At 56.9% G+C, this 21210-nt stretch overlaps 1 protein-coding gene across 3 annotated transcripts in view; it reads right to left on the reverse strand.

Moving 5' to 3' along the window:
• LDB1 (LIM domain binding 1) overlaps positions 1–21210 on the reverse strand; it is a 44589-nt gene that overhangs the window by 12379 nt on the left and 11000 nt on the right. The window contains exon 1 of one of the 3 annotated variants that reach the window (XM_050958201.1): positions 8646–8762. The exons of the other annotated variants lie outside the window; for them this stretch is intronic. The gene's annotated coding sequence lies outside the window, so the exon portion shown is untranslated. Of the gene's footprint in view, positions 1–8645; positions 8763–21210 lie in introns of those variants that run through there. 3 annotated transcript variants of the gene reach the window in all.

The following is a 21210-nucleotide window of genomic DNA, read 5'->3' on the forward strand; positions in this document are numbered from 1 at the left end:
TAATAACTGTCATCGTCTTTACACGTTCTCTTTTCAATTTGCAGCACAGACTCCGGAGGTGCAGTCTGGGGACGAGGCAGGTAACTTAGCTGGAAACAAGGGCAGCCCGTACACACCAGCATGTTTCCCCTTCCCTTGAATCTGTACTTAATCTGTAGTAAATGACGCAAGAAAAGTTCACATATGTGACTTACAAGGATTGTGCAGGGCACACAGGACCTAATCCCAAATCCATGAAGCCAGTGATTCCCCCTGACTTCAATGGGCTATGGACCAGATCCACACAGAGCCGTATGCAGCACCAGAGGATGCAAACCGTGCATCCGAAGTTGCAGAAGAAAATGTAATAGATGCAGCATTCTTGTAGACTGCACATGTACAAGGGGGCAGAGTTAAGGGTGCGTCTGCAACGTCAACTCTTGCCTTTCCTGACTTTGATGTGCCTAGCTGTGCAGTTGTCAGGTTAATTACACCACTGAGTTTGCGGCAATATTTTGCTTCTTTATAATCTATAAGCAAGACCTGAAACCTGGGGGCTTTTCCACCTTAGAAATCCCTGGAGCATCAGGTCCCCCCTTCTCCCTGCAGTTCATTCGGACCCATGGAGAGGGAGCTCCCTCCGGACCAGACGACATGAAGGGATTTGCACTAGGGTAACAAACGGCTGTGAAACTGAAGGAAAGAGTTCCACCCGTGCCAGCCCCTATTGAAACCTGGGTTTTAAACCAGTTTGAACCTCACTGGTATCACTGGAGTGTAAGTTAGGCCTGGTCTAACCTTTAAAAATTAGATCAAAGCAGACACGTAGCTTAGGGGTGTGAAAAATTCACACCCCGAGCGCTGTCATGAGGCTGTCCCAACCCTGGGTGCAGATGCAGAGAGGCTGACGGAAGAATTCTTCTGCAGAGCAGATACGGCCTCACGAATTTCCTTTGATTCAAAGAAATATCCACTCAGTCTCTATTTATCCCTTTAAACTTTCCATCTCTTTAACAAGATCCATGCTCCAAGTCTTGGCCGATGGTAGCCGCAAGAACCCTATTAGACACCCCCCTCGAAGAGTCTGAGAGTTCTCACACCCCGTTCCACCCCGCGCGCCTCGCTGAGCCCTCTCCGAACCAGAGTGCTTGGGACAGGATCCTGTTGACCATTCAGCACCACGCACGGCTACAGAGCTGAACCAATAACACTGTTGTGCTGTTACACACTCGAAAAATGCCCTCGCCAGCAGCCAGTGAGAAAACCTTCCGGGGAGCGGGCAGCTTTCCTCTTAAGAAAGGGGTTTTCACCTTCGTGGCAGCAAAGAAAACCTTCCCTGGGTGACCTGACCCAGCACTGCCCTCCTGAGTCTGCCACCAGCACATCTCCGCAGAGCAGCAGAGTACGATTAGCAAGACTTCGGCCGCGTTCCCTGCTGCTGTTTTGAGAGTCCCCGGCTGGCACCAGCAGGGAGGCTGTGAAGAATTGCATGGCTGCTGCTGCCTGGGGATGGCTGGAGCATCGTTGGGAGCAGAACCCAGAACCCCTAGGCTGGGGTGGCGGCACGAGGGAGACTCTTCTCCCCATCAGGGGGCTCTGCATAGGGGAGATGAGAGAGCCGGGGGCGTGTGGATTCCGTCAAACCCCCACCAGCTGGATACGGACACCCCAGAACAGGCACAAGGGCGGCACCTGTTGGGAGCCATCCGAGCACTTTCTTCTGACCCCAGCAGCTGGGGGGTTGGGCTGGATCAGCAGGGCATTGCTCACTCTCCTCCCACTTTGTCTGGCGTCCTGGTCTCTGGCTAGTGGGGGTCAGGCCTGCCTGAGTGTGCTAGTGGACTGCACCATTCAGAACTGGCTGGAAAGGCAGAGAGATCTGCCCAGCATCTTCTCCCCAGCTGGGTCTGGAAACACCAGCCTGCTGGCAAGTCCAGCTGGGCACCCGCCCAGCCCATGGAGATTGCAGATCCCAGCATGCAGTGCTCCAGTTTGAGCCAAGCAGTTTTTATTTGCAGCAGGGCAGGGTGTTGCATGCTGGGACATGTAGTCTCCAGGAGCCACCTCGAGGACAGCTGCCCAAGCGCCAGCGCTGTCTTCCTATCAGGGTGACGCTTCAGCCCCTCGCCGTGAGCTCTCGGTGAGCGGAACTGATGGAGCCGGTACGCACCCGGTATGCACCGCCTACTGCGCCGAGATGGGACATCGCTGGACGTCCTGAGACTCAGAGCGCTTGGACAAAGCTGCAGGTCGGGGCACAGGGTGAGCTGCAGAACGGGACAGCACGGACTTCTTCAACAACCCGACCCTTTCATCTCACAGCGATGTTTGCTCCAGGAGCCCCGGCCCCGACTCGGCAACACCAAACAGAATCCAGAGCACAGAGTTCAGATTCCACTTCCAGGAGCAATGCTTACTTGGTGGGAGTGACAAAAATGACAGGGCACCCTATGGCCGATGTGTGCAACTGCACGTTCCTATCTCACTCTCCGCTTCTCTGTTACACTGCTTTGGGTCTTGTCTACATGCAGAAGTGGTGTCAGTTTAACTTAATTTGTTCCTGACCCACTCTGGATTATTCCAGGTTAGCTTCAGACCATTAGGAATCAGTGTAAACTAAACTGAAATCAGCCGCTCTTGAACAGAAATCAGAGTGCGCACGCAGGGGTGTGCACTGGGTAACTCAATCGTTACAAGTCACACTAGACCTTAAATCACTGCAGCTCGCCTGGCACTGCATCTGTCCAGCCCTGCCCAACGGGGCCCTGGGCTTGACTGGTGCCTCTGGGTGCTACTTTGACACAAGCAACAGTTTGGGGGCTTCTGCTTTCAACAGAACACAGAGCAGCTTCCTTCGACGTCCACGTAGCCAGGGCAGAATGACTCCTGGGGCGTCGCTCCCACATACAGGACGCTCAGGGGGTCACGACCATGGCTGAGGGACAGAATGTTAGCCCCACATATTACTCAGCCACAGGCATTCTCTCAAAGCTCAATGTGTGCCATGACAATCCCTGACCATCCCTCTCCCCAGGGCCTGGAAGGGCCCGTGAACAACACCTGCCTGGTGGGTTTCCTCGCTGACCTAACACCTCTGGGATGCTGCTGCTCGGACAGCGTCATTTCATTCACAACACAGGACTGTGATTATTAATTACTGGTGTTACGGTAGCACCCAGGAGCCCTACTTCCCATCTTGTGTGCAGACCCTGGCTGCTCCCTGGATACAAAGGCCACTGTTGGAGCAGGTGCATAGAACTTACGGGATACTCTAGCTACCAAGCTACCACAGGATACACAGGCCAGCCGGATAGAGAAACCAGGTGTTGCTCCTCAAGGCATCCTGGTCAGCACAGCCTTCAGAGCTCCCCGGGGACAGCCAGCACTGGAGCCCGCAGCACTGCTATTCTCTGCAAGTGCTCCTGTAATATGCTGCGCTGTGCATGCACAGAGATAATGTGGTCCCTGCCCGGAAGAGCTTACAGGCTCCTGCAACTTCCTCCGATGGGCGTGAGGACCGACTGCAAGAGAAAGGGGCTTGTCACAGGATAGTGGGTCCCTGGGGCAGACCGGGCCCAGCTCCGGGTCAGAGCCAATGAAAGGAGGCAGGGGACTCCTGGGGCTAGAGCGGCCTATCAGAGGGCAGGAAGAGGCGGTGCGAGTGGGGCAGGCTGCGCCAGGCGGGAGGAACCACAGAGCAGTGGTGGGTCTCCAGAACAAGGAGCCAGATGCTCGGGAAGCAGCCCTGGGGCTGGGGATCCAGCTGAACCAGCGGTAAGAAGGGAGCTGGCAGGACTGGGAAGTTGCAAGAAGCAGGATTACCAGAGATCCCAGGAGGGACGCTGAGAAGCCCCAGACCAAAGTGTGAGCTGAGGGCCAGTTTTGTCTGTTATCTGCTTGTCTGGAAAAATAAACTGACTTAATGGAGAGCAGGCGTGGCAGCGAGGGCTTGTTACGCTGGGGAGAAGCCCTGCCGGGCTGCACACAGCGCAGAACGTGGGAACTGCAGTCAGCCCTGATCCCACAGGAGACAAGGTGGCTCTCTGGTGCCCGGGGAAGAGGGGGGAAACAGAGGCATGGTGCCACAGAGCGACCTCTGACAACGAGGGGGTGCTCCCGTACTCCAGGGATGAAGAAGGGAACCCAGAGGGTGAACAGGGATGCATTCTGGTCTAAACAATCTGCTCCTCTGATCTCCTGCACAACACCACACGCTCCCCGCTCCTGCGCAACGGAACAAGCCCCTTGACAGAGAGAGACAGAGACATGTGGTCCATAAAGCTGAGCTCGGGACTCGAAGCCAAGGACGTCAGCGTTTAATTCCTGTCTTTGCCAGGCATTCAGCATGTGGCCTTAATCAAGTCACTTCACCTCCGTGCGCCGCTTTCCCCACCTGTGAGTCAGGCTGCCCAAATCATGAGATTTCTTTCAAAATCTTTTCATTTGCTTTCGAGTTTCTGAGCCTTTATGGTCACACTTGGGTCACAGCCTCAGGACGTCCTCTGCCCGTTCCCACAAGGCCTAGTAATTTACTGTAACAAAAGCCAAGGTTTGCCCAGAATCTCCTGACTCCAAGAGCTGGGCCTGAGAAAACCACCAGAAGTGCCAGACTCGAATCAGATGAAGAAAGCTGACAACCCCGGGAAACTGACCCGCTCTGCAGGAGAAGCAGCAAAGACTCTCACAAAGCAAACAAACTAGAAAAAACAGCCACTTGCTCCTCTGCCCTCTCCACTCCAGGCAGGGTCTGTTGAGGGGACCCTAGCTTGTACAGTGCTTTGATTGGGAGATGCACAGATCTGGGGAAGGGCGAGCGAGGAGAGCAAAGATCAAATGGAAGAGGTTACAAATTTCCCACCCAGGCCCCAAACGCTGGCTGGCAAGAGCAGCTCTGGCTCAGAAGGCAGAGCAAAGAAAGTCTCCCCAGCAGGGACAGCAGGAATCTACGAACAGTCCAACAAGCAGGGGAGCTCCCGGTCTGGGTCCCAGAGAGAGACCCACTGAAACTACAGGGCCAAGTCACAAGTCAATCACACAAGCACTGAGGCAACCCAAATACTGTGGGTTATCTCCCCACCCCATATATCTGTAGCACTTTCCATCTACCAAGTCCTGGACAAATATTAACCAGCCCTCACACCTCGCTGCCAGGGAGCTAAGTATCTCGGGGATTTGTAGGCACCTCTCGCTTCACTGCTGCACACAGGAGAGTCAGAATTACCCAGTAAAAGTAACAATAGAACTCAGGACTTCCTACTCCAAAGGGACCTGAGACTCTCCTTCAGCTACCTGCAGTACTGGGCCCATGACACACAGCAAGGCAGGTATCTCTGTGCAGTAGAGTGCAGTGGTGACACAGGCACCTCAGCTGGGTCATGGTGATGTTATTCCCATCTCACAGGTGCAGATCGGACACAGGGCAACTCCCCCAAGGACATACACCCAGGGACTGAACCCAGATCCCTCAGTCCATGGCCTGACCCATAAGACAGCCTCCCTCCCTCCCACCCTGACTCCGAAGGGATGAAGAGAGACCTGTATCCCCGGCGTTCACAAGCTGTGGATCCACAATGCACTTCGTCCCACCCCCACTATTTTAATTCCCAACACACTGCAGCTTTGGGGGCTTAATCTGAAACAGATTTTTTCCAGGAATGATCCCAGCTACACACAAAGACCCCCACTTCTGTGGGCGGGGGGAGGGGCAGATCACAAAATGGGTTTGCTATTTTAAATCAGAAAACTAGCTCCAGCGCCCAGGGCTCAGCCTGCCCCACACAGGGTGCAGTACCCTGGCAGAGCAGGTATTAGAGACTGCACTCGTTACACAGGACGAAGTAACAAACATCCTAGCTCCCACTAGAAGGCGCGAGAAGACAAGTTATAAGAATATGACAGGGGAAGTAGCATGAACTGGGTTCGGGAGCCAGATCCCCACGTGGGATCCTGGGCAAGTCACTTAATCTCCCGTGCCTCAGTTTCCCATAATCCCATAATTGTCTAGGCTGGGAGCTCTGCGGAGTAGAGACTCGCTCTTACTGGGTCTGTCTACGCGGCAGTGCAAGCCCTGGGTTAGCAGAGCTCGAGGGAGCAGACCCTGGGTTTGTTAACCTGGGGCGTGAGCAGCTTCACTCCTCTGTAACCCCAGGTGTGGAACTGTTGAGCCCAGACCCCAGCCTGGGGCTCCAGCGTCTACACAGCGTTATGCAGGGACAAGTCTAACCACCCACATCCCAGATTTCCCAGCACCCTCCCAGAATGGGGCCACTCGAGCCCTTTGTGCGTGGGGCAGCGCGGGAACACAGCTGGCCCGAGGACAAAGGGAGTCGGCCCAGGGCATTGTGGGATACTTTCAGCAAACTCCCAGAGCACGGGTCCAGTGGGGCTGCGTCTGCACTGCAAAGCAACAGGGCTTGAACCCTGGGTCCCGGCTTGACTTGGGGTCGGACTCGCCGCCCCCATGAGGCCCTGGGTCCGAGCCTGGGTTAGTGTGACTGGCGTGTAGGCGGAAGAGGAGCTCGGTTTGAGGCTGAGTTTGAATCCGGAGCTTATGCTGCAGTGTGGACGTGCCTGTTGTGCATAGGTACAGAGCCTCCACATGCTGCTGTGAGAAGGGAACACCGGCTCACCTCTCAGGAGGGTCATCTCCAACCTTCATCCCTTTGCTACCGGTCGCCTGAGCTGCGCGCTGATTGTTGCAATGGGGGTATTTCAGGGGAGACTGTCCGCACCGCACAGCTCACATCACCCATACTGTGGTACAGCCCCGGGGCCCAGACCCAGACCACGACCTCAGCGCGCCGGGCGCTGGACAGACACAAGAGCAAACAGACCCTGCCCCCCAGACTTTACAGTTGAAGCTATGCTAGACAACTGGCCAAGACCTGAGACCACTGCTTAACACGCTGGCCCATCCTTTCTCATTGTTTTCCTCTCCTCTCCGGTCTGCCTGCACCCACCTGTTGTCTCCAGTCACAGGCCGTACAGGCGTCGGAGCAGAAACCATCCTGTGGGGTCCCACTCCACGAATCCAGCACCCAGGCGTTATGGCTACGCAGTCAATACAGGATTGGAGGGCAGGATGTTAGAGGGCGTTAGCTAATGTGTTCAAACTCGCCCACACGTGCTAGCTGGCAAGCCTGGGAGGAGTGGGGGGTTCACATTCAACTCCACCTACTTGGCATGCAACGCTACACAATCTGCTCCACACTGGAGAGTTACAACACTAGCTGGAATTCGGCAGCTAGCACCTAGCGGGATTCACCTGGAGTGCAACTCCCTGCTACAGTGCAGTGTCTTCCCCACCCAGGCAGCTGCTCCGTGGGGGTGCCCTGGGCGAGACTGTTCAGGGAGCACCCTGGGGCTGCGGTACCGTATCCAGGGCTGTCACAACGGGTGCTCAGACAGAACGCCACCAGCCTAACATTCCCACACATGTTCATTTCACAGCAACAGATGTAGGATGATTAGACTCTGCACCGTGGTAGCACCAGTGAGCCCCCATCCCGGAGCAGAACCCCACATGCTGAACAACCACAGAACAAAAAGACAGTCCCTGCCCCAGAACTTCCCGTGTAACCAGCGAGCAGGATTTCCAGCTCAGTGTGGAGTTTCTGGGGCTTGGCCGGCATCAACGGTGGGTTGCCAAACACCCCTTCCAGCCCTGGCCGCAAACAGCGGAACCGTCATCTCACATCAGGTCAATGCTTCGTCTATTTATTATCAGTACAGTGGTAGCCCCTGGGCCTCCTGCCATGTCTGATCCAGCCACTGGTCCATCTAGTCTGGGATCCTGTCTCTGACAGCGGGTGCTTCAGAACCGAGAGTGAAACCCCTTTAAGGGAGGATTCTACAGTAACATGGCTCTGGGGCCAACAGGTGGATGGCACGAAGCCTGGACCCAGGGGTTTCTATCCCTGACACATTGTACTTGATAGTCCCTGTGGACACTGGGCCACCATATCGCAAGGCCTGCCCCATCCCCGCACACATGGGGAACAGGGGAACCCTGCAATGTCCTGTACCAAAGGGCGGGGGGAATGGGGGGGCCCTGACAAAGCCACAGGGCGAGCAGGAGGGGAGTAGCAAAGGGGGCAGCCGGCCAGGAGGAAGGAGCCCAGAGGGGTACACGCGCGGGATAGCAGCTGGGGGGTACAGCAGATGGGGACTGAGGGGGGCTGAACAGGACAGCCCTTGTCCCCACAGGAGGCCAGGGAGCTGCTGTCAGTCCCTCTCCCCTGAGCCCTATAATTCACTTCAGAATTTAAAACACAAAGACGGGGGGGAGGGAGCAGGGGATGCCCCCCTCCAGGCAGGGGGCTCAGCACAGAGAAACCCCAGAGAACAGCCACTGTCCCACCTCCAAACTTTGCAGAACTGAAGGGGGGGGACCCCGGGGCCCAGGAACACGGAGCAAGTGGGGACACGGGGGGGGGGGGTCTCCGGGACATGGACCCCCGGACTTAGCGGTAGATCTGCGCCATGGAGGAGTTCCCGGGGCTCGGCCGGCCCACGTACGGCGGGGCCACGGACTCGCCACGCCGGCCCCGGAGCCCAAAGGCTGCACTTGGCCAGAACCGTCCCGGGGCCCCCGGCTTTCCGAAGCGGGACGCTGCAGCCCACGGGGCCGCTCGCCCGTGGGCCCGGCCCGCGCCAGCCCGACTTACCCAGGAGAAGAGCCGGGCTCCCGCCGGGGGGGTGGAGCGCAGGGACCGGGAGAAACTTAGCGCGCCCCGGCCCCGGGCCCGCCCGCCCCGCCGCCCATCGGCTGCCAAGTTCCCCGGGCCGGAGCCGAGCGCGCAGGGCTGCCCACGGAGGGCCGCGGGCGCGAGTGGGGCCGGCCGCGTGGGGCGCCGGGCCGAGCCTGCCCCTTCCTTTGTTCGCGAGCTTCCCCGGGAACAATGGCTGCTGCCGCGGCTCGCCTGCCAGGCCCTCGGCGGGGGGATGGAGCCGCCTCCGAGCTCCGCACACGCACAGACCCACCCCCTCCCCGAGCCCTCCCGAGAGAGGCCCCGCCGCCGCCCGGGAGGCGGGGCGCGCCGGGCCGGGCCGGGCCGGGCCGAGCAAACAAAGGGCAGAGCCGGCCCGGGGCTGGGCACCCCCCTGATGCGGGACCAGCCCCCCCCACTGCCAGCAGCTAGCCCTAGCCCGGGCGCGGGGGGCTCATGCCAGGCAGGGCCAAACCAAGAGCCAGACGGCCCCAAAACCCAGGCACCCGGCTTAAAAAAATCACCCGGCTTTTCAAAAAGAAGAAACACGGGGCTCGGGTCTCCAGCCCGTGTGCCCTGCCCTTTTCCAGCGGCTCTGGGGGGCGGGCCAGGACCTGGTTCTCTCCTTTTTAAAGGCGAGCGGAGGGTCTCCCTCATTCCCGTGCCTCCGGGAGCTAGGGCTTTACGCCACCCACAAAACACCACCAGAGGCGGCACTGCTGGCTGGGTTCTGGCCTGGGAGCCAAGGATCATGCTCAACGCAAGCAGGGGCCAGATCCGGCCAGCCAGGGCTCCAGGGACATTCCAAGGATGGTCTGTTTGTGGTTGCCCCAGTGACATGCCAGGTGCTTCCCACCAAGATGGAAACAAGTTGCCCCATTGTACCGCTGTGCCTGCCTCCCCGGGGGGTGGCACCAGTGTAACTATCGGTTTACATCGGTACAAACCCGGCTCGTAGCCCAGGCCGAAGGGGAGAGAGGCAGGGAGACGCCGGGCATGACTGGAATCACAGGGAAAGTGGGGCTTTAGGAGAAGGCAGGATCTTGGTGTATGGGCCCAGGGAGGGCTCCCCCGCCTCCCCTCAACTGCTATCAGTCTGGAGCAGCCACATTTACATAAAAAATAAATAAATAAAGTGAGGGCTTTCGGAAGCTTTTCTGAGATGCGGGTGGTTTGGGGATTGAATAGAAAAGGCCTTGAGAAAATAACAATCAATCTGATCACATACTAACCGGCACACGCGGCCTGCCGCTCTGGGACAAAGCTGGGACGGAGGCTGAGGAGGATCGGGGGTGGGAGAGGAGTAGCCCCTTTAATCTGTGCTACTAATATGGATTTTTAACAAGGGAGGGGCCTGGGCTGTGAAATTCAGAGCCGGGCTCCCCCAGCTGCAGGGGTGTTCAGCAGGGTTGTTATAACAAGAGCAACAAGCTGGGAACAGGCTTTGGCTCCCCACCTTATGCAGGGTGATGGGCTGGACCCATCGCTGTTGGTCCCTGGAAGACCCACTCATGTACCTGAATTTCCTGCTCTGTGCAGGAGCTCAGATGAGTGGATTCCTTCCCCTCTCCATCCTGCTCCTGCAGCACCTCCATTTCTGTCCCGCTCCACACACCAAGAGGGGCTGGAATGGCTGGGCTGCAGAGATGCAAAGCACTAGGAAAGAGCAGTCTCCAAAAGAACCACCCCGTTCACTTCCTAACCCTATTTCGCGTCAGCCAAGTCAGTCTGGCTGCATGTGGCAATTTTACACGGTTAGAAGCAGCTGCCATTTTATGAGGCAGGGCAGATGTGGTATGATCCAGAGGAGACGCACACACTGTGCTCTCTCCTGGAGACTTTGCTTTTGTTCTTTCTTCTTTGCCTCCCCCCCCCCCCCCCACTACATGGAAGAGTCATTCATACTGTGCTGCTCCAGAAAACAAATAGACACAGCCAACCGCCAGCACTTAAAAGAAATTAAGTCAGGCAGTAAAAATCATGAGATTGGCTTATAAATCATGATTTTAAAAGTAATGCGTTTTGCGTCTTTTATTTGCCTTTGAGGTTCTGAGCATTTAGGGGTCTTTATTACAAGCTCTTCTCTGCAACCAGGAGGGCCAGGAACTTCCTCCTAACAAAGAAAGACAACTGAGGTTCTCACATCACAGTGTGACTCCTCATTTCTCTGGGCGTCTGCACGAAGCAGGGACACTGGCTGCATGAAGTGGCCAGTGGCTCATTTGTCCCTGCACCAGTATAACCCCTCCCCGCAGCAAACCTGTTTCTGACAAAGCCACAGTCACGCCCAGCACACCTGCCAACCATGGCTGCGCTGGGGTATTCTGGGGTACCTCTCCCATCGTGCCCTGTGTAGGAGCCGGGCCAGACACTGAATGGAGGGAAGGAGCGGGGGGGGACAGAAATGCAGTAACTAAATGCGCCTAGCTGCCTGCACATATTAAAGAGAAGCCACCGATCATGGTGGCGAAGCTCAGGACCCCGCACCAAGCGCTGCAACCAGCTGATACAACCCAGGCCTGGGAACTGCTGCTCTGAGGCGATAAGACACTCCCGCCCCCTCGGTGACATGGCTGAGCCGGGCCGGGCGGGGCAGGGGAGTGTCACTGTGGCGAAGACAGTTGCACACTGAGCACAGCTGGCTGGGAAATGGTTGTGGGGTTTTCCCCCCAGAGAAAAAGGAAAATTTTTTTATTGTTTCATTTTTTTCTTAAGTATCAGAGGGGTAGCTGTGTTAGTCTGGATCTCGAAAAGCAGCAAAGAGTCCTGTGGCACCTTATAGACTAACAGACGTCCTGGAGCATGAGCTTTCGTGGGTGAATACCCACTTCGTGGGATGCCGGATGTATTCACCCACGAATGCTCATGCTCCAGGACGTCTGTTAGTCTATAAGGTGCCACAGGACTCTTTGCTGCTTTTTTTTCTTAGATTTTTTTCAGCTTTCCGCAACCAGAAATCACATTTTTTTCCTATTTGAAATTTTAAAAAGTTGGTTTGTGGTTTCTAAAACCCCAAATATTTCCAGTTTCTTGACAAACATCTCTTTTTATTTTTTCAATGGGAGTTTTCATGAAAAAACTCCATTTGGTCAAATATGCAATTTCATTTTGAAAAACACACATTTGAATGGAACTTTTTCAGCCACCCCAGTGCTGAGCTGGGTTATGACGCTGGGGATGGGGCTCAGTGAATGTGAATGGGAGCTCTGTGCTGTACAGTATTTTGGCTTGTGGTACTGTGAGACCCCAGCCCAGGTTGTCTTAGCCTCCCTCAGGGCCATGCTGAGCCAGGCACTTTGCAATCTAGAAGGCCAGGTCCCTGCCCCACGGAGCTCACAGCCCAGATGGACAAGATGTAGGCAGGAGAACATACCATCCCTGGTGTCTTGCTAATGGCACACGTATTGTACTGAGTCTCTCCCCCCGAAATCCCCACATCTGTACTGCTGCTGCTTCACGGAAGGGGTGCCAGCACAGCGGCAGGCTGTTAAGACATCTGTCTGTCTACAGTACTTCTGGCAGGCTCATCACTGAAGTGTTGTCCACCTCAGGCAATGCAGGTGGTAGGAAACAGCAACCCTCCAGTGGAAAGCACGTGCACAAACCAACCCCCTATCACACATCAACAATCCTGCTGTTGCACACACACGCCCTGATGTTATCAGCTTCACCCAGCTCCCTGTGTTATGTCACAGCCACCAGCTGGGCTGACACCCAGGCCCTCTGAATCAGCACCGTAACAAAGGCGAGGCAAAAGAGGCACTTGCCTCGGGTGCGCAAAGCGGAGGGGCGCAGCTCTACCGCGATCAGCCACAGCTCTACCGCCACCACTTTTTTGGCGATGATTTGGTGGCAGGTCCTTCCCTCCAACAGGGACTCAGGGACCCACCACCGAATTGCCGCTGAAGACCCTGGAGCCGGCCCTTGCCTTGGGTGCAAAAATTCCTTCTAACGGCTCTGCTCTGGACTCGAAACATGAGTCTGCACAGCCAGAGCTAAAGATCTCAGCTCCTCACCTGGGGGCCAGAACACCCCTCATGCTCTGCCCTCTGACCCCAGCATCCTTCTGGAGTGTGGGCAATAGGGCCCCCTCCTCCCCCAAGAGGCTGGAGCAGCAGCATCGGGGCGCCTTGTCCTCCCAGGAATGGTAATTGGGTGCCACTCCCATAGGTCGCAAATGGGGTCCCTTCTCTTCTGCAGGGAGATAGCACTGGGGGACCCCAGTTCTTTCACATACATGCCAGCATGCTGCAGCACCTCACACTTCTCTGTCCACCTGTGTTCCTCCCCGCCCCAAGGCAGGCACGAAACAACGCATGACCCCATGCGTGCAAATGCAGCCAGCCAGGCCCTCTCCAAGTAACACATCTCTGCCGTGGTACCCACAGGAGACGCACGACTAACCCCATGATGCAGATGGGTTGCTCGGTGCATCCTCACCAGCCTGCCTCTGGAATTAACGCCCCTCGTGGCCAGCCAACTCGGGTTCACAGGGACTGGGTGGTGGGGCTGTATAACTAGGACCCTGCGAGGGGGGAGGGTACCACAGCTCAGGCTCCAGCCGAGCCCAGATGTCTACTCAGCTCTTCAGACCCTGCCAGCCGGAGTCAGGCCAGCCGCGGTGGTTTAACTGCAGCATAGACGTACCCACACAGCCCACTCCCACTAAGCCGGTGAGATTCCTCACATGGGCCCAGGACCACCCCTCTGGCACAGCCACCCCATGACTATCCCACTGAGCCCCATGCAGAGCCAGCCAGAAAGTGGAGGCAGTATGGGGGACTCCCTGCCAGGAGCCGGAGGAGGCTATCTTCCCGGAGGACATCAGCCAGGGCAGGGCTTTCTCTGCATCTGTGAGATGCCCAGCACAAGGGGGCCCTGACCTTCGCAGCTACACACTTCCACAGCACACACACCCAGTAACAACAATGGGTAGGGGAAGGCAGATAAGTATTCAAACTCATCTCCCATTTGTTCCCACGTGTTTACACGCTCTTTGTGCTAAGTGGGGATGCGGACGTAGACACCTGAGCTCACCCACAGCTTGGCTGCTGTTGTATTTTCAAATATTTCAAAATTGGGCAATTTCCCCTCTTATAAGATCTAGCCGGGCACCAGAGACTCCAGCGCCCGTGTGACGATCACACGGCGCAGAGAGACGTGCACGGCACATGCGCAAATGTTCGCACACCGAGCTCGTGAAGGCCGGTGCCCCAGGCTACCCAGAGGGAGCATATCCCTGTGATTCCCCCAAAGGCTCCGCTGCCAGTTCCGCGGCCTTGGTGGCTGCTCACGTGGTCCTGCCCAGCTCTGACGACAGCGGGTCCACGTGGCTGCAGCAGCCCCAGCTGTTTATGGTTATAGCTGAGTTAATAATTAACTAGGCGCTGGCTGGAGAGGGAAGGCTGGGATGCAGCTGGGGAGGGGCGTGTCCATTCCCTGCCTCCTGGGGCCCCTTCTTGCATTTACAGGGTGCAGCCCAGCAGGGCCCCTTCACTGTGAATCCCCCCCATCTCTGGGGCCCTGATCCCACTTTTGTCTGCGACCCCCCAGATCCCTCCACAGATTGGCTCTGCCCTGAGCCTTCTGGGTGTGCGGGGATGAGGGGAAGGGTCTCCGAGCCGGCGGTGTGGGGCTTACGGCTACTGAGCAGCCCAAGTGGCACCCAGGCCCAGTCTGGGGCTGAGAGACAGGCAGCAGCTGGCAGGGGCATGTCGCACACACCGGCCCAGGGAAGACCCCATAGAACACGTCAGGTGGCCAGCTGGGGGGACTCAGGCCTGTTTCCAATCCCGAGGCCAGCGTGTAACAGCCCTGGGAAGCAAATGCCTCCGTGTATCTCCACCGCTGCCCAGCCCTGCCCCAGAAGGGCCCTGCTCTTGTGGGGTCTCCTTGGCCTCGCCAGTGAGCAGCCAGCCGAGGCCCCAGGCAGCTTCAGTCAGGGGCTTCTTGTGATCTGGTAGGAACTGAGCTGAGACCCACCAAACCCACTGTACACGTGGCCCGGCTCAGCCAGCCAGCTACTGGCAGCTCCCTGGCACTGCTGGGTGGGGAAGGGCGAGCCGGAGGCACAGGGCTGACTCGCTGGGCAGCATTACAAATTCTGACCCTGTTGTCTGGGGTAGTTTGTGTCTTCCAGCCCAGGGAATCCTGGGTGGCACTCGTTCCCAGGGGCTGCTCCCCCTCACAGCCAGACCTGAGGGGGACTACCCCCCAGCAGCATGGGATCTCCCTAGTCCTATGGAGTCCTGCCAGGCCCTGACCTCTGTTCTGCTGCACCCTGCCAGGCCTTAGTACAGGCAGAGCAAAGCCAGCTCTGTCCAGGTCCTGCCCTGCAGCCCCCCGCTATTCCAGCCCCCGATCCCCCAGGAGGAACTGGAAGTGCCCCTGCATGCAGCACCCTCTCCCCTCGCACACCAGCCGTGTTGCACGCACAGAACAGGGCAGCCTGTCAGCTGTCGCCCTGCAGAGTCCCTGCCCTGGGGACAGCCAGGGGGCCAGGGAGTGGAGAACAAAGTCCCATCCAGCAGACCCCAGGGGGCCAGAGAGGGGGACTATGGACACCCATGTAGGAGCTGGCCCAGCCTCCTGCCCCTCCAATGGGCCACGACCCGGCCCGATACAGTACAGGGCCCCCCCTCACACTTCGCTCAGGGCTCGTCTCACAGGGAGTAACCACCTATCACAGGTGTATGACGCCTCTCAGGCCAAAGCCCTTCACAAACCCTACACACGCAGCACTGCTGAAATGCAGCCACCTCTGGGGTGGTGCACAGCGAGCAGCTGCCACCAGCAGGCTGCATGAGTGGGGCTATTCTGATGAAGGAAAACCCCTGCTCCTCCCAAAAAGCACCGCCAGGATTTTCCAGCCCCAGGCAGAGCAGACAGGGCTTTGGTTATACCCACACTGCAAAGCCCCAGGCACCAGCCTGCACCAGGCACGGTCCTTAGGCTGGAACGTCAGCAGCTGACCGCCGTGTAATGCCAGCTGTGCGTGACTCCGGCCCAGCCCCGTGGGGCTAACAGCTGGCTGCTCACTACTGGCCACAGGGTCTCTGGTGTGTGGGGCCAAAGTGGCCCCCTTGGGCTGGGAGCTGCGCAGATGGAGCCAAGCCCCAGCCTCTGCCCCCGCAGTCAAATACAGTAATCAAAGGCCTGGCGTCCTTGCTGGTACTGGGTGGGGGAAATGAGGGAGCCTGGCGGAGAGCTCAGCCTGGGACTCCAGGGACTTCAGCTAGTCCAAAGCCTGATGCTCCGGATTCCCAGCAGTCCCCTGCAGCCATTAAGGCAAGTAAATTAATACGGGAAAATACCCCACCCCGAGCATTACAGTCCATCAATGCCTGCAGCTGCTTCCCCGCCTCGGCTCTAAACACAGGCCTGGGGATTTATCGATCGAGTCCCAGCACATTCGCATCATGAAACTCCTTTGGCTGAACTAAAGAACTCAGCCCCAACCCCAATCACTCCGCCACCCCGGCCATCGGGGGCCCCAAACAGCCAGGGCAGCGAAACGCCCCTTCCAACGGGACTGGCCTGGACAGCCTGTCCTCTCCAGCCAGGCACAGCCCCAGACACGGTGACCCGCACGTCCACCGCTACCGCCAGGATCAGTGAGCCTAGGAACGAAGCTGCCACGCGCCCTGGGCTAGCACCACCTGGGCCAGGCCTCAGCACCGTACTGCCCAGCATCCCAGGGCCCCCTCGCTGCACAGTTCCCAGCATGCAGTGCAAGGTATCTGGTGTGAGGGCAGGCCCTGGCTCCTCTGAGACGCCCCGTCCTCCCCCACTGTGTGAGAACAACCTCCCGCCACTGCTGTCCCCCACCAGACCAGGGACACCATTGACCGTCAGGAAAGGTACATGAGCATGGGAGACAGAACTGTTACAGAGCCAGGGACAATGGAACTCACTGCCACAAGAGAGAGGAGATACTGGGCCTCACGACGCTCAGAGCGGGACTGAGATTCTTCACACACACACGCGCACACACACACACACCCCCTGCAAGGACACACAACACATGGCACAGGCACACACAGACATTCAACACACAAACCTCACTCACATTAAAAAAAAAAATCTTCCTCCATGACTCCCCCAAGCAGAGAGATTGCTCTGTGGGGAGGGGGCTCAGATACTGCAGGGCCTGGGATCACATAACGCACCTAGACAAACGTGTCGCTGCGAGCCACCCCGGCAAGCAAAGCACATTGGGCTCACCAAGCTGTTAGAATTCTTGGAGGGGGTCAACATGCATGTGGTCAAGGGGGATCCAGTGGACATAGCGTACTTAGATTTTCAGAAAGCCTTTGACAAGGTCCCTCACCAAAGGCTCTTAAGCCCAGTAAGCTGCCATGGGATAAGAGGGACAGGGCTCTCATGGATTGGTAACTGGTCAAAGGGTTGGAATAAGCAGTTTTCACAGTGGAGCAGGGTCTCCCAAGTACCTGTACTGAGACCAGTGCTGTTCAACACGTTCATAAACAATCTGGGAAAAGGAGTAAACAGCGAGGGGAGCAAAGTTTGCAGATGATACAAAACTATTCCAGATAGTTAAGTCCCAGGCAGACGGCGAAGAGCTACAAAGGGATCTCACAAAACTGGGTGACTGGGCAGCAAAATGGCAGATGAAATTCAATGTTGATAAATGCAAAGTAATGTGCATTGGAAAACACAGTGTCAATTACACATACAAAATGACGGGGTCTAAAATAGCTCAGGAAAGAGATCTTGGAGTCACCATGGACAGTTCTCTGAAAACATCCGCTCAATGGGCAGCCTCAGTCAACCAAGCGAACAGAATGTTGGAACCATTAGGAAAGGGAGAGATCAGAGAGAAAATATCATAATGCCACTATATAAATCTATGGTACATCCACACCGTGAACACTGCGTGCAGTTCTGGTCACCCCATCTCAAAAAAAGATATATTCGAACTGGAAAAAGTACAGAGAAGGGCAACAGAAATGAAGAAGGGTATGGAACAGCTTCCATAGGAGGAGAGATTGAAAGTCTGGGACTGTTTAGAAAAAGAGACGACTAAGAGGGGATATGATAGAGGGCTATAAAATCATGACTGGTGTGGGGGAAGATAACACACGAACCAGGGGTCACTCAATGAAATTAATAGGCAGTAGGTTGAAAACACACACAAGGAAATTCTTTACACAGTGCACAGCCAACCTGGGGAACTCCTCGCCAGGGGATGTTGTGAAGGCCAAAATATAACTGGGTTCAGAAAAGAACTAGATCAGTTCACAGAAGACAGGCCCAGCAATGGCTATTAGCCAAGATGGTCAGAGATGCAACCCCATGATCTGGGTGTCTCGAAATCTCTGTTTGCCAGAAGCTGGGAATGGGCAACAGGGAATGGATCACCTGATGATTCCCTGTTCTGTTTACTCCCTCTGGGGCACCTGGCATTGGCCACTGTCGGCAGACAGGACACTGGGCTAGATGGACCTTTGGTCTGACCCAGTCTGGCCGTTCTTGTGGCTTCACATCGTGCTCTGCAGATCATCAGACTCAGACTGTGTCAAACCAACGGCGGGACCAAGCTGCAGGGCTGAGGGCTCTCAGCTGAGAATTTCCATCCCCCAACGTTCAGAGGAAGGGTCTGTGAACTCCCTTTGGCCTCTGCCATGGGGGTGGGTGGGGGGGAGCTGCTGTTAGAAGCTGGGGAGGAGGGAATGGAGCCTTTTTATGATCATCTATTTGTATTATGAAAGCCCCCAGGAGCCGCAGGCCATGCCAGGCACTGCACAGACACACACAAAGACAGTGTTTCTCACAGAGAATGACTCATTCACCCTGAAAATATCCCACCTCTCGCTGGATCATCAGGCCAAGGCGGCTGGGCTGTGCCTGCGAACCCAACATTTGTGCACAGAAATGAGTCATTGCGGACATCAGATCCTGCTGGGCTCCTGCAATTAGCCCTTTGGGTCCAGTCTTGGAGTCTGAATGGGGAAAAAAAATCACTCCAAGCAGCCAGGGCAAAACTCTGGGATGTGCAGCGAAAATGGCTGGAGGACGGTGAGGTTCCCAAAGCCATCACTGCTAGGACAGTGCTTATTGATCCACCCGCTGTAGGGTGCCCAGAGCCAATGGGTACCCAGCTGGGAGGAGCTGCAAAGGGCAGGGAGCACAGAGAGATGACCGGGGGAATCCAGAGAGACCTGACAAATAGCGACAGAGAGACTTGGCTGGGAAACGGACAAGTAAATCCCCAAGGGCGGGGGGGTATAACCCCAGCCCTAGAGCCAGCCAGCGGCGAAAACTGGGGACAGGGTGACAGCAGGCAGCGAGGAGTTTGCAATCTGAGACAGCTGCAGGAGAGACCAGACCCTCGCACACGATGGGAGGCTCTGGTGTAACCACAGTGGCTATGTTACATTCACTCCCACGCACCACATTTTCAGACAGGGAAAGTGGGGGAGCTCAGCACAGAGCAGCAGAAATAGAGAGACTCCTTCTTTAGCTGGGGGAGTCCTCTCGGCTCGCCCTCTGGGGAGACAGACCCTGCCTTCCACCCCCACCCCTGCCTCTCTTTGGCTGTTTGCACAGCGAGCGCTGCCAAGCAAGGACTGGTTCTGATTATATACCCGGCACAGTGGGGCCCGGATCTCGGTCAGAGGCTCTAGGTGCCGTACCTGGCACATGGGACCCTGATCTCTGTCGGGGGTGGGGGTCAGTGCTGCACCCTGCACAGCAGGGCCCAGATCTTGGTCGGGGGCTCTAGGTGCTGCTGTCACCCACATCGCTAGGAACTGGGGAGCTCAAGGAACTGGGCCGTGGGGCAAGGTGCAGTTGCAGGATGTGCCTAGCGTGGCCAGGTGGCAGGTGCGTGGAGCCAGCACGGCATCCTGCAGGAGTGGCTGGGCATGTAGGCAGGAGCAAGGGGAAGAAATGAGGAAAGGAACTTGTCAGACACCCCCAGCCAGGGAGCTGGATCAGGCTGGGTGATCAGCTCTCCAGGAACGGGGGAGGGAGGAAGCCCTCAGACTCAGAACAATGCTCCTGGTGGGAGGGGAGGGGCTGGAACTGCTGGGAGCTGTACCCTAGGGCCAGCTCCATCCCTCAGCCTCCAGCCAGGTGTTTTCTGCTAAATCTGGGCTCCCCCGACTCCAGCTGCTTTGTCTTCTGTCCCCTGGGCCACCCAGCAGCTGCAGAAGGGGGGAGGGGGTCTTTGCTATGCGTCCCCCGACACAGCCTCTGCCTTTGGATCCAGAGCTTCCCCCCTTGGCCGTGAGGCCAGAGTGAAACCGAGTTGATGCCGGACAGTTTCCCTGCCCAGCACCCTGCCTTGCAGAGCTGCCTGAAACTGACTGGAGCCTGGTGAATTTCACTCCCCCTTTGGCAGAGCAGCAACAGGGCTGGGAGGTCTTGTCTGCAGTCTCAGGCAGGTATCGCTGCACTGTTACGCCACTCGCCCACGGGGACAGCCGCCCCCAAAACACCAAGGCCCAAAACGTTGGGGTTTTGAAAAACATTAAAAGTCAGATTCTGCAGAAATCAATGGCTCAGCCCCCTGTGGCGAGTGGGTCTTTTGATACCCCACAGCAGGTCTTTGCCATCTCTAGCTGCTCGGGATTTCTGACTCACGCCAGGCACTGCACGCTGGGCCTGTGAGCGGGATAGAGGCGCCTGCCCATTTTGTGGCTGCAGCTCAGCTGCCCACGGCCCAGGCGAGTCAGCCAGAACCTCGGGGTTTGACAGCTCCTGACCTGGATTTTCTCAGGTTACAGAAACGTTTTGGTTTCTGGCCAGTCTCCCTCCTGAAACTCTGCTCTGGCTATCTCCGCACAGAAAGGTGGCCTGGCTGGGCCCGTGCACGTTTCCCCCTCATTTATGTTGGTTTCTCTGGGAGCTTTTTGGTCACGTCAGCCCAGGAGCCGCACATAGATGGGAACAGACCCAGGCCTCCTGCAAACCCAGCACAACTTTCACCTCAGGCCATCAGCATCCACCTGCTAATCCTCACGCCCCTCACACCGCCAGGCTACACAAGGGAAATCTGAGCCACATCACTCGCCCAGAGTCACACTGCCTGTCAGGGCCAGAGCCAGGAACCCGACTGCCAGTTCTCTGCTCTGCCCTACTCCCCTGCCAGAGCTGGGAATAGAACCCAGGAGTCCTGGCTCTCAGCCCCCCCATTTCTAAGCCACTCCCGTCCCAGAGACAGAACCCAGGAGTCCTGGCTCCCAGTCACCCGGCTCAAACCACTGGAGAATGTTAACTCCAGGAACTATAAATATTTATTTTAAAATCAGCTTTCCCATCCCCCTCCAAGGGAACGCGGGGTTCAGTGTTTCCCCAGGCCATTCACCGCCTGCGGTTGGTTATATGCCTGTCTCCCCTGCTCAGTGCCGGGCAGCTGAGCGCTCCAGAGCTGCTCTCCGAATATAGCAGCAGAAAACGGCCCCATCAATAATGTATCGTTTCTGTTTCCTTTTGCTGCTTCTTTCCTGTTACTACTGATACGTGTGTCCTTCCTGTGGAACAGCCGCCCCAGTTCTGC

Source organism: Gopherus flavomarginatus, chromosome 6 (genome assembly GCF_025201925.1).
Source record: "Gopherus flavomarginatus isolate rGopFla2 chromosome 6, rGopFla2.mat.asm, whole genome shotgun sequence".
Lineage (NCBI taxonomy): Eukaryota > Metazoa > Chordata > Testudines > Testudinidae > Gopherus > Gopherus flavomarginatus.